Source organism: Phoca vitulina, unplaced genomic scaffold, assembly GCF_004348235.1.
Source record: "Phoca vitulina isolate PV1807 unplaced genomic scaffold, GSC_HSeal_1.0 scaffold54, whole genome shotgun sequence".
Classification (NCBI taxonomy): domain Eukaryota; kingdom Metazoa; phylum Chordata; class Mammalia; order Carnivora; family Phocidae; genus Phoca; species Phoca vitulina.
The window spans coordinates 7,781,354-7,794,250 of NW_022589757.1; the positions used below are offsets into that span (position 1 = coordinate 7,781,354).

The 12,897-nt window shown below is 34.1% G+C and overlaps 1 protein-coding gene across 3 annotated transcripts in view; it reads left to right on the forward strand.

Annotated features, from left to right (window-relative positions):
* Window positions 1-278: 278 nt before the first annotated feature.
* Window positions 279-12,897, forward strand: part of DCAF6 (DDB1 and CUL4 associated factor 6) — a 102,130-nt gene continuing 89,511 nt past the window's right edge. For all 3 annotated transcript variants that reach the window (XM_032389423.1, XM_032389424.1, XM_032389425.1), the window contains exons 1-2: window positions 279-366; window positions 9,376-9,561. The gene's annotated coding sequence lies outside the window, so the exon portion shown is untranslated. The remainder of the gene's footprint in view (window positions 367-9,375; window positions 9,562-12,897) is intronic.

Here is a 12,897-nt window from a genome sequence, read left to right on the forward strand (position 1 = left end):
CCTTGTTTTATGTCCCTGGGTATAAAATGAATTAATTAAAGTGAATTTAAACAATAAAACGTAATCACTCAGACATTTCGTTGTGAGTTTACAGAATATTTATTGTGTTTGCTAAATGGCAGTATGTATTTTCGATAGGTTAACTGGTAAACACTCCTTACCATAGACACAATTTTATTCATGATATATATTTTGAATCATCAGTTAACTGAAAGATGGCATACTTGTTTATATGTCCAGTTTACTTAAATTTATTTTTTGCTTTCTTTTCAGGTTAATACAATCTGTTGGAATGAGACTGGAGAATATATTTTATCTGGCTCAGATGACACCAAGTTAGTAATTAGTAATCCTTACAGCAGAAAGGTAAAGTGGCTTTAAAAAAATCTGTAATTCAATGAGAAAAATTAAGCTAGAAATTAAGAAATTGTAAATAATTATGGAATGGGTATTTGTAATAGAATATCCTTATTTTGCTCAAGGTAGTTATGTAATTTGGGAGTTATTACATGCCTATCCCTTAATCTTCTTAGGAAAACATAGATTTCACCCAGCTTTTGACTGTAGCAGATTTAAATATGCTTCATTTTATCTACGTGGGTAAAATTCCCAAAAGTAACATTATCTCAGTAAACCATTCTTTGGGGGAAAAAAGAAAATGTGGTTTTTTTTCTTTCATGCTCACAAAATCTACTCTTCAGCCAAGTGGCTTAAGAAATATAATTTTATCAGTTTGCAAAAATAGTATCTAGGCTCTAGTGAAATGCTTCATGATATCTAATACCATAAGCTGGCATAACCATTTGAGTTTTAGGATTATGTAATTAGGATTATGTTCTGATTTTTATTGACTCTTCTCTGTATATGGAGAAACTATACACTTATTTTTATATCAGTGAGAACTTGGTAGATTGGCAGACCAAACTGTTATTTAATAGTAGCAATCTTACAGAATAAATTATTCACATATTTCTTATTTTTCCACATTTAAACAGTTAAGATATTTAAATAAATGTTTGTGGTCCTTCAACCTGAATGAGGTTCATATTGAAGGTATCTTTGATTAAAAGACAGGTCATAATTTTGTTTCAGAGATAGCTTTACTTAATTTTCCTGACTTAGCAGAGGGAAACTTGATGTTTTTAAATCCTACTTGTGTTAGGTCTGCAATTACTAGGTCTTTTAAGGTGCCTGTACCTAATTCCAGCCTGGAGCTTAGGGCCTGGCTCGGTGGCACATGGAAGCATTCTGATTCCCCAAGTGTGGAAGCTCTGAAAAAGGCCAAAAAACTGTACTTTTGGGTTTTTATTGAGGCTTCATTATGCAGTCCTGATTGACTAAGTCATTGGTCACTGACTGATTCAGCCTCCAGCCCCTCTCCCCACCTGAGTTCCAACTCTCAAATCTCATGATTGCTCCTTTTGGCAACCAGTCCCCACCCTTTGGTGGGGTCCAAAAGTCACCTTTATTAATAACAAGACGCCAGTTTCACCTTTATGTCTCTGAAGCGTTTTCAAAAACTATTGACGAAGACCATATATATGAGAAATATATTTTGGTCATCTGGATGACCAAAGAAATATTTCTTATAAATCATTATATTGTACTAGCATAACGTTTTCCTTACAGTAGAGGAAATTTCCTGGAATGATGTATATGTAGAATGCTTTTTGACCATCACTATCAGAATTTTAATGCTTACGGTATTCATAACAGTTGACTAGACACCAAAGGAATAATCTTTTTTTTTAAAAGATACAGAGCTTCACTCTTTAAAAAAAAAACAAACTGTAGTAAAATACACATAACATAAAATTAACTGTCTTAATAATTTTTAATATTTCTTTTCAGTGACATTAAGTATATTCACATTGTTGATACTATCACCACATCCAGCTATAGAACTATTTTCATCTTGGAAAACTGAAACTCTGTAACTCCTTTTTCTTCTCTCCTCCCATCCCTTGGCAAGCACCATTCTACTTTTTGTCTCTATGGATTTGACTACTCTAGATATATAAGCCTTTATACAACATTTGTGTTTTTGTTACTATTTCATTTACCATGATGCCCTTAACATTCAAACATACTGCAGTATGTGTCAGATTTTCTTTTTTTTTTTTATGGCTGAATAATATTCTGTTGTATGTAAATACCACATTTTGTTTCCATTCATCTTTCAATGGACACTTGAGTTACTACTTCTACCATTTTGATACTGTGAATAATGCTGCTATGAACGTAGGTGTACACATATCTCTCCAAGTCCCTGCTTTTCAATTATTTTGTGACTATACCCAGTGGAATAATTTTTAGAAGATCTTGTTTCTTCTTTATTTGCTTATTTTTGGAAAAAAAACGTTCATTTTGATGCATGGTTCCCAATAGAATGTATATTTGAAAAGTGATTACTCTTTCTCTTTTCCAGTTTAAGAAATGAGTAATCAAATAATACTTTTAAGGAGTTTAAATATAACAAGACTTTATCTTTTTCACATATTGGTCTTTAATAGATCCAAATTTGCTATCATCTAGGAATATTTTTAAAAATTTAAAACGCAGATGATTAATTACATAGGAAAAGAAAGTGTTTGATCCTGAGTCAAATATTACCTGTTCTTAAAGTTTGACTTTATTTTTAGGTCCTGTGCGTTCATGGAAAGATTAATTTAATGCAAATAATTTTGAAACACTTTTTTTTTTATAGAGTTAAGAGATTGGAGGTGTTCCTTATTAATGGTAACATATCCTAATTTTATATATAGTATGTCTCAAATACATACAAGAGAGAAGTTTCTTTTTCCAATAATTACAGTCTAGTTTATTTGGACCAATCCTCCCACTGAAACAACTAAAATATTCTTGATTAAAGACTAAAAATTGTCCTAAAAGTAACAAGTAACTTGCCTTGATAGTAAGGGATTATCAGTCCAAAATGGAAGGGAAAAAGTGAGTCCAGAGAAGTGAGCATGAAAGCCACTTTCTCCCTGAAGATGTTTGTCAATCCAAGCATATATAAACTTTAGTCTTGATGGCCTTGAATGTCAAGGTAGACAGAAACAAAGCTCAGGACCCAAATCAAGTATGGATTCCTATAGCAGATTCTCCACAGTATGCTGCTCCCGCCCCCGCAAAAGGGCCACCTCCTCAAGGTATAGATAAAACCGAAGGAAGGTGACCTTGTAATATCTAAAATAAAAGAAATCCTGTGTGTACCACATACGTAAAATTTTTCTTGATTTGGCTTCAGCCAGCTACCTATAAGTTCTCAGAGCATAACCTGTTCTTTACTCTGTACTTTTGCTTGCACTCTTCTCTCTTCATGGGATGTTCTCCTGCTTTGCCATGCACCTCCCACCTACTTGGCAAATTTAAATCCATCCTTCAATTCTTGACTCTTAGCTGTGGTATACCTCTCTTGTTGCCCTAGGCAAATGTAGGCACTCCTTCCTCTATGTTCTCATTGGACTTTGTGGATAATTAGATTATTATGTTTGTTTGCTCACCATTAGACAGTAATTTCTTTGGGACAGTGACCGTTTTTTCTTTTTTGTTTCTTCAACACTTAGTAAATTACCTGTCACATAGTAGGTGCCCAATAAATATTAGTAAGGAAAGGCAAGGAATTTCTGTATTCAATTCCTTAGGTGGGGGTATGGGTTGGGTTTAGAGAGGAGTGATTTTTACCAAGAGATTCAAGAACCAACACTTTCTATCTGGATATTCCTGGACCAAGTTTAAGGTTTTTTTATTTTAATTTATTTTTGTGAGAGAGAGAGGGAGAGCATGAGTGGGGGGGGGGGCAGAGGGAGAAGCAGACTCCCCACAGAGCAGGGAGCCCGATGTGGGGCTCGATCCCGGGACCCTGGGATCATGACCCGAGCTGAAGGCAGATGCCCAACCAGCTGAGCCACCCAGGCGCCCCAGGCTTAAGGTTTTGTAAGCATTGTATGTGACATGATGAAAGAGATACATGCTTGGCCAGCTAGATTAACCTGATGATCAGTAAAGTCATAGATGTTACAACTAGTTCACAGTCACATTTATTACTAATTCCAGTTATCAATATGTCATTTACATCTTCAATTAAGTTACTCTGCCAACTTCTACCTCTCTAGGCCATTATTCTTAGATGTTTTCTAAGTATTTTAATGCATTGATACAAAGAAAGCACAAATAAGAAAATAAATCCAGCTACCAAAAATAATAACCTTTAGGGCGCCTGGGTGGCTCAGTTGGTTAAGCAACTGCCTTCGGCTCAGGTCATGATCCTGGAGTCCCGGGATCGAGTCCTGCATCGGGCTCCCTGCTCAGCGAGGAGCCTGCTTCTCCCTCTGACCCTCCCCCCTCTCGTGTACTCTCTCTCATTCTCGCTCTCTCAAATAAATAAATAAATCTTTAAAAAAAAAAAAAATAACCTTTTGCAAGTGCATTTTTAAAAAATCAGTCTTATCACTATTTACCTCCGGTAGAATGCATATCTATATTGATTGTAGTTTCAGTTTTGACAATTAAAAACAAATTCCAGCCTTTGTTGGAATTACTAATTGTGTACACATGAGTACTTGTTCTTCCAACAATTATCTATTAATAAATTAGAGAGTGGTTCAAAATGAAGTTAACATGGTAGGCAGTGATCAGATAGTAGGCTTGATAGGCAATATGAAGGAGTTTACATTTTAGTGTCTTTGAAATAGTCACTGGAGTGTATTAAACATGCAGGTGATATGACCTGCATTTTTAAAAGATAGCTCTGGCTGCTGTTTGGAGAGTAGAGTTTGAATAAGATCAGAAGTAGGAGATAGGAGGCCATTGAGTCATCCCAGTGAGAAGAGATGGTGATGTAGACAAAGATAATGGCATTGAGGTGAGGAGAAGTAGTTTGGAATATATCTTGGACCTGGATTTGCTGGTGGATTTTATAGATTTTGTATTATATATCTATATCTATCTATATATTTTACTATTTTATAGTGGATGAGGGAAAGAGAAATGAAGGATGATTCTTTAGTTTTTGACTTGATCAACTGTGTGGGTGGATATTGCTGCCATTGGGATGAAGATGGAGAACACTGGAAGGGGAGTAAGTTTGGAAGAGGACGTCTGAAATCAAGAGATTTGTCCAAAAGAAAAGAGCTTCAACTTTTTACTCTTTAAATCTTGATTACTTCAGGGGCGCCTGGGTGGCTCAGTCGTTAAGCGTCTGCCTTTGGCTCAGGTCCTGATCCCAGGGTCCTGAGATCGAGCCCCACAGCTCTCTGCTCCGCAGGAAGCCTGCTTCTCCCTCTCCCACTCCCCCTGCTTGTGTTCCCTCTCTCATTGTGTCTCTCTCTGTCAAATAAATAAATAAAATCTTTAAAAAAAAATAAATCTTGATTACTTTAATAAAGAAATCCATCTCAATTTGTAACTAATACGTCATATGTCAGTACACATATTAATGTACCGAGTGCTTTTGTTTCTGAAGCTATGCATAATCCTGTTAAATGGAGATAAATCATGAACTGTTAAGAATAATGTCTGCTGAATGTGACTAAAGCAAAGCCAAAGGCCTATCGGATGAAGAAACTAATACATACACTGTAAGCAGTGACTTTTATATAGTTAGCTACTTGGTAAACCATGCTAAAATACCTGACAAAGTTAAAGGTTATGATATCTATTAAAGGCTTTACATTAATTATTCTCTGTGTTTTTTTTTATACCTTAGTCTTCCAGATCTTAGTGTCTTACACTTGAAGAGAGGAATGAAAGATTTTAAAATATTTACGATTTTATTCTCCATTGGCTTTGGTTGATGCAGGAGCAAAAGACACCCTCTCTTTTTTATTTGACCCTAATTATATGTGCATTATATGTGTAAGACTTACTGTGGAACAATTTATGGTACTTAGCAAATCCTTATTTTGGCTATAACCCTCTAACCTAGTTCTTAAATAAAATGAAGTGACTTAAATATTCAAAGTGGTCAAGGTAAATAGCTGCTAATATTCATTCCAGATTTATGTTATGATTTGGTATGGTAGTCTCTGATAAGAATTTGGCAGTTAGTATTATATAATAAATACTCACTTAAAACCAAACCCAAAATAAAGTTGAAATATATTTTCCTAACTTTGTTTTAATATTTAAAAACTTTTGGAAAAATTGAAAAAATAATACAATGAACATCCACAAATAGATTTTTTTTTTAAGCAATTGAGCCCAAGTTGGAGGCATCATGCACTTCATTCATGAATGCTTTGGCATATATCTACTAAGAACAAGAACATTATTCTATTTTTAAAAATACATAATATTGAATATGGAGTTGATCCTCATTACTTGTGGATTTCATATTTGCAAATTTGCCAACTCAGTGAAATTTACTTTTAACCCGCAAGTCAATACTTCCAGTGCCTTCCTGGTCATTCATGGCCATGCACATGAGCAGAGTGACAAAAGAATTGAGAATTATTTCAGCTCTCATACTGTAAACATACTGTATCTTTTTCGTGGTGTATTTCGTGTTGCATTTTTGCATTTTTGTGCTTTTTATTGATGATTTCACAGTTTAAAATGTCCCCAGGTATCATGCTGAAATACTATCTCGTGTTCCTAAGCACAAGAAGCCTGGGATGTTTCTTATGGAGAAAAAATGTTAGATAAGCTTCATTTAGGCATGCATTATAATGCTCTTGGCCATGAGTTCAATGTTAGTGAAGCAACAGTATATATTAAATAAGGCCTTTAAACAGAAACATTATAAAACAATGCTGTGTATTGACTGATTGAGGAAAACGTTGTGGCAAGAGGCTCAAAGGAACCTAACCACTTATTTCCCTAGGAGCAGTAATTCAGTACTTGTTAGTTCAGTGTTGGCAGTGACTTATCAGGAACGATGAGAGTCAACTATATGCTATTATATATGTGATTTTCTATTTGACGACGTACACACATAATACATGCACATGTATACATATATGGTCTATATTCAGGTTTTCTCGTTTGTTTATAGTGTTCTTTGTCACTGCCATGCCTCTTTCAATCCAAGCTCCATCCATCATTTCATGTAGTTGTCATATTTCCTTAGTCTCTTTTAGGATAGTTCATTCAACTTTTTGGTCTTTCATGATATTAATATATTAGTTGTTTTACTGTTATATTAATATAGAAGAACAATTGTTATATAGAATGTTTCTCAATTCGGATTTGTCTGATTGTTTCTTCATGAATAGATTAAAATTAAAAACATTTTAGCTAAGAATTCTCCACAGGTGACATTGTGGTACATGATATTAGTTTGTCCCCTTACTGGTAATGTTAAGTTTGATCTCTTCATTGTGTAGGTATGTTTACCCTTTACAATTAATAAGCTGTTTGTGAAGTGGTATGTTGAGACTGTGTGAATATTCTCTTTCATACCAATCTTTCTTACATTGGTTTCAGTGTTGTTTCTTGCCTTAACCAGTTGTTAAAATGTAGTTACAAAATAGTGATTTTTAATTGTCATTCCTTTTACACTTATTAATTGACATTACTTTGTAAATAAGAGCATTTCCTTTGTCCCTACCACCTTTGTGAAAAAATCACTTTGGGATTATAGATTTTTTAAATTCAATATATTATAGTCTATTACTGATAATACTTTTTGATGCTTAAATTATCCCAATTGTTCGGTGGGACATTTAAAGCCAACTTTGTCTATGTTTTGACATTTTTTTTTTTTGAGCACATTTTTTAGAGCACACCAGATTCCCACTGCATTAAATTCTCATTGTACATACATTGTGGGGATGTACCATAATTTATTCAATAAGTCTCCTGTGCTTTGCTGTTATGAATAGCTCATTAAATAATTTTGTGCATTTTTTCTTGTATTGTTGGAGGTGTATCTTAAGGGTAAATTCCTAGAAATAGACTTGTCTGGTCAATGGATAAATGTGTGTGTGATTTTGTGGAGTACGGCTAAATTCCTCTCCATTAGTCTTGTACCATCTAGTTCTCCCACCAGAAATGGTAAAGAGCCTGTTTCCCCGTAGGATCACTTACATAGTGTGTTGTCGAACTTGAATTTTGCCAATCTGAAAAGTGAGAATTAGTTTCTCACTGTAGCTTCAATTTGCATTTCCCTTATCAACAAAGTTGGATATTTTCTCACATTCTTAAAGGTCCTTTGTATATCTTTTTGTGGACTATATTTTCAGATCTTTTGCCCATTCAATTAAAAAACCCAGGTTTTGTTAAGTTTCTTTCTGTCAATTTTTAAGCACTATTAGGGAGATTTGTTCTTTATCTTCACTCTATGTTGCAAATATTTACATATTTATTTTAAACTTTATTTCTGTCACAGGAATTCTAGTCTTTATTTTTAAAGATTTTATTTATTTGAGAGAGAGCACGAGCAAGAGAGCACAAGCAGGGGGTAGTGGCAGAGGGAGAGGGAGAAGCAGACTTCCCCTGATCAGGGAGCCCAACGCAGGGCTCGATCCCAGGGCCTTGAGATCATGACCTGAGTGGAAGTCAGACGCTTAACTGACTGAGCCACCCAGGTGCCCCACAGTCTTGAAACATAATTAAGGAAGGAGATGTTGGGACTTCTGCTGTAGTTTCATCTTACCATTTCATGATTCATTTAAATTCAGTTTATTTTTATTTTTTTATCCTGGAAGGGAATAACTAAAAATCATCTAGTAAAAAGTTTCAAAAGTCAGTCAGAGGGGCGCCTGGGTGGCTCAGCCGGTTACATGGCTACTTTTGGCTCAGGTCATAATCTCAGGGTCCTGGGATCGAGCCCCACATCGGGCTCCCTGCTCAGTGGAGAGCCTGCTTCTCCCTCTCCTTCTGCCACTACCCCTGCTTGTGTTCTCTTGCTTGCACTCTCTCTCTCAGATAAATAAATCAAATCTTAAAAAAAAAAAAAGGTAGGTCAGGATAGTAATTTCTTTCTCCATGCCCCTGTACCTGCTCTCCAATCCTAAAAGTAACTTGTTTAAAGTTGATTACCTGAGAAATACAGGAAAATACTTTTAAGATAATGAAAATCATCTTCTTTGTCTCTGTTTCTTTCTCCCCCTATATATAATAGTCCTTTCTTATTTACTGAGATCTTATGAATGAGTCAGATATACCAAATAGGTGGAAATATGTATATTTAATTTTCACAGCACTGTTCCTATTGATGGTACTTACTCTTCTTCACATCTCATAGAGAAAAGAAAATATGTGAGATTCTGATTTTTTAAAAATTATATTAGTTTGGAATCAAATGATAATTTTTTATTGAGATAATAAGAATGTTAATGAGAATTTATTCCTGGCTATGATTATATTAAATATGAATGTTTCTTTCTAGGAAATAATAAATTACCAAGAACAACTTTGTCTGTGTTTTAGGTTTTGACAACAATTCGTTCAGGGCACCGAGCAAATATATTTAGTGCAAAGTTCTTACCGTGCACGAATGATAAGCAGATTGTATCCTGCTCTGGGGATGGAGTAATATTTTATACTAATGTTGAGCAAGATGCAGAAACCAACAGACAATGCCAATTTACGTGCCATTATGGAACTACCTATGAGGTACAGTATTACTATGATTTTATATATATATATATATATACACACACACACATATATATGTAAGTGTGTTTTTATATAAGTATGTATGTGTAGATTTGTGTCTGTACACTCTCATGCATATGTAGGCAGAGAAATTATCGACAGACTATCTAGATTTCAGTAAAGTACTTGAGAAACTGTATCTTGATAGGCTTGTGAATAAAATTAAGAAATAAAATATAATAGTAATAGGATTTGTAATTGCAAACAGATGTCAGCCTTTAAAAATACTTCTGTTGGGTGGGAGGATGGGTTAGCCTGGTGATGGGTATTGAGGAGGGCACGTTCTGCATGGAGCACTGGGTGTTATGCACAAACAATGAATCATGGAACACTATATCTAAAACTAATGATGTAATGTATGGGGATTAATATAACAATAAAAAATTTTTAAAAAATACTTCTGTTACTGTGCTACAAGCCTGTATACTAGGCTTTAACCTCTTAAACACTTTATCACCGTCTTACAGAAAGTCATTGATGGCATGCTTATCAAATGGAAAGCAGGAAGAACCCTAGTACACTAGGCAAAAGAATCAGATTCCTAAAGGACATTAATAAGCTCAAGCCCTGAGTTGAATTAAATGAGGTGAAATGAATTTAAGACTCAATTATACTACTTAACTTGGTTCAGAAAAATTGCTTACTCTTCAGAATATTCTTTTAAAATCTTTTCACGTCATTTCTTTGTATCAAATCATTCATCGGTTCCCCATTATTTGTGTTAACCTGGTGTATCTTTGTCTGTGATTTGCATTTCATTTCTCTGGTAACCTCATGTTTTGGTGTGTACTTACAAAAACAGTATATAGCTGCATTTTATTTTCTCATCCATTTTCACAATTTTGGCTTTGAACTGGAGATTTTAGTCAATTTATATTTATTGTGAGTAATGATATATTTGGATCTATTCATTTATCTTACTGTTTGCTGTTTGTGTTTTTTTTTTTTTTAATTTCCTCTATACATTTCCCCTCGTCTTTTTGCCTTCCTTTAAAATTGCTTGAAGATTTTGCTTTTTGTCTGTTTTGTTTCTGCTGCTTGCTTGGAAGATAGACATTCATGTTTTAGAAGAATAATTAACAAAGCCTAAAATCAATAAATACCTTTACCCTTCTCCTGAATAAAACACTTTAGAACATTCTAATCTCTTCATCCCTTGTCCAATTTTATATGCTTATATTGTTCTGAATTTAGTTATATCTTTTCTCCCATAAATTAAATATTATCATTGTCTCATTAGTTAGTAGTTGTTTAGATTTACCTACATATTTACCAATACCTTTGGCTCTTCCACCACAGATTCTCCATATAGGGTCATTGTGTACCTAAAGTACATTCTTTCCAGTTCGTTTAGTGAGAGTTTGTTAATAGAAACAATTTTCATTTCCTATTATCCTTTTATTTTCTTCATTTCTTTCTTCCCTTTTCATCTCTTTCCAGAAAATGAAGAATTTTATACCAATTCGTCAAAAGTAGTTTTGCTGGATATTTGCTGGATATCTAGTTTGGGAGTTATTTTATTTCAGATGATATTCTACTGTGTTCTCACTTTATTGTTGAAGTTGAGAACTCAGTCATCAGTCTAACTGTGGTTTCTTTATAGTTAATCTGTCTCTCTTCCTTGGCTGCTTTTAATTGTATTTTTCTTTGCTGTTTTTTTTCCTTCATTAATATCACCAAATTGTAGTTAGGTTTGGATTTCCTTTTTATTTGTCATATTTGGAATTTATTGATGTTTTTGGTCTGAGAAATTGGCATCTTGGAAAAATGTGGGAAGTTTGCAATCAATAGGTCTTTGGTTATTCTTTACCTTCTCCATTTTTTTCTCCTGGAATTCTGATTAGATGTATGTTGACTTTATTCCATCTATCATTAAACTTTGTTTTTTTTAATTGAAGTACAAAGCATGTAGGAAAAGTACATAAATCCTAAGTATATAGCTTAATAAATTATCACAAAGTAAATCTATTCATGTAACAACTATCTAGGTCAAGAAATATAAAAGCATTAAGTATCCCAGAAGCCCCCTCATTCTGACTTATAGTAATTTGTGAAATTCATCCATGCTGGGTGCAACTATAATTTGTTCATTTTCATTGTTGTATAGCATTCCATTGTGTGAATGTACCATGACTGATTGATCTCTTCTACTGTTGATGAAAATTTTAAATTTGATTTCCCATTTGGAGAACATTCCTTTACGTGACTCTTAAGTACATAAATGCATGTACTTCTTTGGGTATATACTAGAAGTAAACTTGCTTGGTCATAGGACACATATTTGTTTATTTTAGAGATATTACCAAATAATTTTCCAAAATAATTGTAACAACTTATATTCCTGCCAGTAGTATATAAGAGTTCCTATTGTTGCTCATCTTTGCCAGCAAAGAAGGTGGTATTATTAATCTCTAATTTTGGCAACTTATACAGTGTCATCTTATCGTTTCAAATGCCTTTCCCTCTTGATGCTGCTGATGTTGTACATTTCTTCATATGTTTATTGGTTATTTGGATATATTCTTTCGTCAGATGCCTAGTCAGATGTCTTTCCTAATCTTTCCATTGGATTTGTCATCTTATTTCATTTTTGATTTATAGGAATTTCTTAATGTCTTCTGCATATGAACCTGTCTTTTCCTACTCTGTGGTTATATTTTCACTCTCCTAATGGTGTCTTTGGATCAACAAATGTTTGTCTAATATATTGGTCTTTTCCTTTATTATTAGTGCTTTCTGCATCCTGGTCAAAATATTTTTTCTTATCTCGAGATTATGGAGATATTCTTCTATTTTCTCTTTTAAAAAGTTTGTTGTTTTGTCTTTGCATTTAAATCTTATAATTCACCTGTATTTGATTTTTGTGATAGTATGAAGTCAGAGTAAACTTTTTTTTCTCCATATGGATTTTTTTAAATTTTATTTTAGTATGTTATGTCACCATACATTACATCGTTAGTTTTTGATGTAGTGTTCCATGATTCATTGTTTGCATATAACACCCAGTGCTCCATTCAATACGTGCCCTCCTTAATACCTATCACCGGGCTAACCCATCCCCCTACCCCCCTCCCCTCTAGAACCCTCAGTTTGTTTCTCAGAGTCCATAGTCTCTCGTGGTTTGTCTCCCCCTCCGATTCCCCCCCCTTCATTTTTCCCTTCCTACTATCTTCTTTCTTTTTTTTTTTTTTTAACACATAATGTATTATTTGTTTCAGAGGTACAGGTCTGTGATTCATCAGTCTTACACAATTCACAGCGCTCACCATAGCACATACCCTCCCCAACATCCAT